This window comes from Fundulus heteroclitus, chromosome 15, assembly GCF_011125445.2.
Source record: "Fundulus heteroclitus isolate FHET01 chromosome 15, MU-UCD_Fhet_4.1, whole genome shotgun sequence".
NCBI lineage: Eukaryota > Metazoa > Chordata > Actinopteri > Cyprinodontiformes > Fundulidae > Fundulus > Fundulus heteroclitus.
In genome coordinates, this window is record NC_046375.1 from 26,003,101 (window position 1) to 26,008,977 (window position 5,877).

Genomic DNA, 5,877 nt, shown 5'->3' on the forward strand with positions numbered 1-5,877 from the left:
TATTATCTTATGACAAATTAAAACCCTATGGAATTGCAATAAGTGGCTGCATTGATGGGTTCTCCAGAAAAATACTGTGGCTCAAATGTGGAAAGTCCAACAATGATCCTAGGATTATTGCTCAAAATTATTTGGAGTGCATTTCTGAGTTTGGAGTTTTTCCAATGCGCCTCCAGACTGACTGTGGAACAGAAAATGGTTTGATGGCAGCACTTCATAGTTCCTTTAGATCAGTGCACACAGATGGATTTGCAGGAGCCAAAAGCCACATGTATGGGACCAACGTATTGAACGTATTGATAGCAGGTGGTCATACTTTTGGAAACAAAGGTTATTGTCACATAATTCAATTTGTTGAAGTTATTATGAATTAATGCATCTACTTGACATTTCTGTGACTGTTACATGTGATTATTCTGGTCTATATACACACATTTAGTTCTGGGTTTATCATATACACTAGTGTCGGCCTGAGACTGGTTGTGTTAATTTTAAAATTGCTTTCATATAACTGCTTCTTTAACTATTGAAAATTGCAGTAGGTCTCTAAAAGCAACTTCAATTATTATTTAGTGCTTTCTTGGGGCCAAAGTCCATGTTAATAAGACGCTTACTTTAACTAGGAGTCAGTTCTGGATGGATCTGCTCAGTGACTTGAGGGAAAGGCACCTCTTCAATGGCAGCAGACAACACATGTGTCTGGTGCGATACTGTTTCCTGGGAGTTCTTCAGAATGAACTGGACCAATACAAACATCTATGGAACACTCACACTATTCGCCCTGTTCGCCAGTCCAAGTGCCCATCTGGGAAACCAGAGGCTATGTATCACCTGCCTCACAGGTGTGTATTGCATTTTAATGTTAAAACAGAAAGATAATTGGATAATGCTTTTTATTATAAAGCATACATCTATTTTATGTTCATAGGGACAGATACAAGAAACATAGATCAGGAGAATTTGATGACAGCATCACATCATTTGTAGCCATAACTAATTTGCAACACCATCCCTAGAAGGATTTTTAACAGTTTGTTTACATAAAAAGTTAAAACTGAAGCATGCAACGTTTATGGAAAATATGTTTTTTAGATATTTGTTGAAATTATCATTGTGTCATCACAGCATAAGACAGGTAATCTATGAAAGAAATTCAGGCTCCTCTGCCTTCTCCCAACATTAACTGCAGCAAAGAACATACTTTTGTAAAACTTGCATACTGCAGCCTTAAGACCAACAGTAAATACAATAAAATGACCCAACAGATGTAAAATAATGTTTTTAAAAATATTGAATCAAAATTAATTAAAATATTTAAAAATTAGAAGTTTCTGGTCCACCATCAGCCAATTCTTATGATTTGAAGTCAATACATTAATGTGAGTTGAGATCTTAAAATGAGATGGTAGTGAGTTCCAAATGTCACAACTAAGCTTAATTTTTGCAACTGTCAGTAAATGTGGACTTTTTTTCGTACTTCCTCAGATTCAACAGGAGAGTGGATTCCCTGCATCTGCACAAGCCTTGAGCCAGTTAAACACACTCATGCCCGCGGCAGGAACTCAAAGTGATGATGATGACGAACAGGAAAATTGCTTTGAAGAACTGCAGCGACAAAGTGGTTTGTCACCACCTCTTCAATGGGAAGCTGCTGTACAAATATACATCACTCTGAAGAACATGGCTGATCTATAAAATGTTAAGACTGTAAAATAAACAACAATGTAAATAGAAAAGTCATTCAGGTTTGTATATTTATTTTTAAAAGCAATACAGCAACTGTTGCTTAAATTGACAACATAAAGAATGTTATAAACAATTGGTTTCAACAATATGATTGTAACATTGTGTTGTCTTTCAGACCAAACTACACAACAAAACATAGAAATTTGGGAACAAACTAATGCAGTAGAACTAATATATGTATATACACACACACATAGAACCCACACAACTACAATCCATAACTTTTACAGATCTTGCCCAAAATAACAACAGCTGCATACTGACTAAAGGCATCCAAAGCCAGGGGAATTCTTAATCCCAAAGTTCAAGTTGTGCTTAAATGTAATGTAGCTGTCCAAGAGGGGCAGCTTTAAAGTGTTGGCACATGTATTTGCCATGGGGAATTTTGAGGTGTAAATATATTCAAGACGTGGCAGAGGGTCCATACCAGCAGGAGGAATAGATGGCACACCTGTTGCAAACATAAGTACATCCTCCAGGGTCACCTCACTGTTATTTTCTGAAAGTAGAAATAAATAACAACTCCGATACATCATAAGTAGTTAATTTTCATTGTAATTAGTGTGATGTGGAACAAATAAACCAACCTTCACAGTCAAGAAGGTTGTCGGCCCAGAAACTTGTTGTTTTGTTCTCCTGGGCTCTCCGGTTGCTGCCATCTGGACTAAGCTCTGGTCGGAAGAGATTTTCAATGTCCCCAGCAGATAACTTTCTCTCAGAATGGCACAAGACAGGAGTCAGCGCCATAGGATATTGCTGCAGGGCTGTTAAAAACTGCAAAGTAGCAAGTCCATTCTTGAATCTGAAATGCAATAACAGGTTGCTTAGGAAATTAAAAGTACAATTTGTATTAGCTACTAAGCATTCAAATGAAACACCTGTTTTATACCACTCAGTTATTGCATTTACCTTTTAAAATCAAAATCACTTTATTAATCCCAAAGCGAAATTATTTTCGCGACATGCTCCAGATATACAAAAAAAAAAATTATATATATATATATTATTTTTTTTTTATTATTATTTTTTTTCCACATCGTCACTATCACTTTAATTTAGATCTATATATATAGATCTAATTTAAAGTGATAGTGACGATGTGCAAAAAAATAATAATAAATGAATAAATGTCAATACAGAGGGGTGGTGTCTGAATCACTGAGGGAGGCGTTATAGAGATTGATGACCACAGGCATCAATCTGGCGCTCTGTGGTGCATCTGGGTAAGAGGAGTCTTCTGCTAAAGGAAAAAGCAACATCGGCAATAACAAAAAACAACTACCTTTCGATTGCGCTGTGATTCCTTTCAATTATGTACCACCTGAGGTACTCATTCACTATGGAGTGCTTTTCCTCCAATGAATTGACACGGTTTAAGCACCCTGCTGTCAGCAACATGGTACTGTGCTGTACCACTAAGTCTCTGAGGGTCTGCAATGAGGAAGCATTCTGGATCTGAAAAAATAGAAGATGAACTTTACTACTATCAGATAAAAGACGTTAATTATATATAAATACAAATATCAGAATAATCATTTGAAATAACATTTCAAAAGAGATAAAAATGCTAACATTTATAGCACACAACCTCAAGTATTGACCATCATACCTCTCGTAACACTTTCCCTATTTCTTCATCTGTAACGTCTGTTACAGATGAGTGGAAACTGGACTGCCCTGAGATGTAGTTGACCTATCCCTTGAAAGGAAATTTGGACCAGGTCCACCATGTACTATGGACATGGCAATCATCTTCCCTGCCAAACTATACTCATCCTCTCTGATTGCTGCTCATGAAAATGCAGAATAATTTAGTGGTCAATCATTTTAAATCACACAAATATGGCATTGTTGAATAATTTAGTTATTTTAAAACATTCCACACAAAATAGTACCATTGGAATTGTAGACAAGGAAGCGACTTTCTGCAGGTCCATCATATATGGATCGTTCCTTCAGAATTTTCATCAGGAGTGAGATGAATTCCCTTTTTGGTCCACCTGTATCAAGACCATCCTCAAACCTGCCAGCATCATCTGAAAACTTCACTTGGAGATCCTTCTTTTCAGAGAATGTTGCCCTTTTGAATCCTCTGACGGCTCCATCCCAAATGTCCGACCGGCAGATGTTAAGTCTGTTTACAGCATGGCGGTCAATTTGGAGTGCCAGCAGTAATCTGTAGGACGTCTCCTTAAGAAGTTTCATATGAACTGTCAGGGGGCAACCAGTGCATCCATCCATCCATTCATTAGTTTTCTAACAAGGTTATCCCTGCTGGGGTCATCAGGGGTGCCGGTGTCTATCTCCAGCTGTCAATGGGCGAGAGGCGGAGTACAACCTGGACAGGTCGCCAGTCTATCACAGGGCAGAAATAGCCCAGTTTTTTGCCCAATTTACTGTGATATCATCAAGACCTGCTGTGCTAGGATAGCACAGGCACGGCGCGTATCAGTTTAGATTTTTTATCGGCTATAACTTATTAATGTGCAAGTGAAAACGTGGGAACATTGTTGTTTTTTTAGATCACTGCTATGTGTAGAAACTTATCCAAGTGCAAGAAAGTTGCCCCCTGACAGTTCATATGAAAAGTCGTTCTACAGATTCTGGCCCACGGCCTAAATGATGATCCTGTAATCAATCATACCACTTCAAATCAGGAGAGAAAAGAATACCTATAGCACGTAGTTCCTATTGCATCCATTGTATTTTCTGGGTCCTGTTCTCCACCAGAAAGTAAGATCTGTATAAAAACCATAAGAGGGATTAGACTTGGCAAGTAAAAGCACTTAAAGGTATAGTTAATGGTATCAGACCTATTCAGAACGACATTGCTCTAATGTAAGCAAATATGGTTGACGATGAAGCCTTTTTTCCTGTTACTTTATGTACCATAAGACAAATTAATTGTAGATTTTTTTAAAGACAAGGCTACATATGAACAAGACATATTACAGTTAAAATGGCCTAGTCACATATCGTGACTTTACAAATTTTACTCTGGTTGCATACAAAGTCTTTCCAATAAAGTGTGGTACACTGTTGGCTTATTGTATTCTATTTTTGCATTCTAAAGTTTTTGTTTGCTTCATTTCTTGCTTTAGTTTTTCCTGTATTTACCCTAATAAGATGACCAGTGTGACCAGTGTGACCAGTTATGATATTGCGCATTCTTGCAGTGACTAAACAAGGAAGTAATGGAGCCAAGCAAGCGAGCATCTTCCCAAGGGCTGTGTGAAAAGAAAGTGGAGAAGTCCAAGATCAAGCGTGATAAAGCACAAAAAAATACAAATGACATTGTTAATGTCTGCCTATTGTGCCCCGTGCAAATATTTTGTTCAGGCTCAAAGGGGATGATGTGAACACTATCGGGACGAACACTTGGCATAGTTCAGCTTATTTTATCATGAACAGGTGTTTTTTGCTTTTTTTGCTTTGTTTTTTATAATCATAGTACATGATTGGGCCCCTGAAAAACTCATATTACCGGAGTTGCTGAATCCAAGTCTGAAGATTCCCTGCCATGATCACTGGTGCTGTGCAAGTTGGGTCTAAATGGCTGGATAAAGAAAAGAAATATGTCTCATAAATGCACTTAAGATTTGTTTAACAGAACAGTATAAGCATAGTCAGTATTCCTCATGTGTTTAACATCCTGCCAAAAAATGGTTATGTAAATACTATCTCTGACTTGTAAGCACATGTAAAATAGCAAATATTACACTTACTACTGTATCAGCCAAATTAAATTCTTTAGTACTTCTGCTTGTTATAATCACTTCAGAATCAGAAGAGTCTGAGGTTGATTGCGGTGCTGTAAAATACAAAATCAGACATGAGGGTATAATTTGTTTAAATTGGATGATGGAACAATACACCTAAGACACAAATAAGTTCAAGAGAGACTTTTTGTAATGTTATTTATTTAAGAGTAACTTACATTCAGTAAGGAAATCTTCAACTGTGCAAAGGTAAACTGTGATGCGTTGATAGGCTTTCCCTAGTGCTTCTTTGTACAGTTTCAGAGAGAATGCTGTTTCTGTCCCTGGTATATTGGTTATCTTTGTACCGTCAGGGTAGAGCAGAAAGTAAGGGCCACTTCGAAAATGTTTGTTAAAGGCCATCATTTTTGTT

General features: G+C 37.3%; 1 long non-coding RNA gene across 2 annotated transcripts; it reads right to left on the minus strand.

The window, feature by feature from the left end:
• Nucleotides 1-2,006: 2,006 nt before the first annotated feature.
• LOC105924700 lies at nucleotides 2,007-5,547 on the minus strand. 2 transcript variants are annotated; one of them, XR_004932747.1, is made up of 5 exons: nucleotides 5,472-5,547; nucleotides 5,231-5,302; nucleotides 4,419-4,486; nucleotides 2,334-2,548; nucleotides 2,007-2,245 (listed from the first exon to the last, which is right to left on the minus strand). It is a non-coding gene; the product is annotated as an uncharacterized LOC105924700 (long non-coding RNA). The 2 variants fall into 2 exon arrangements; XR_004932748.1 differs by lacking the exons at nucleotides 4,419-4,486; nucleotides 5,231-5,302; nucleotides 5,472-5,547 and adding an exon at nucleotides 3,029-3,131.
• Nucleotides 5,548-5,877: the final 330 nt, after the last annotated feature.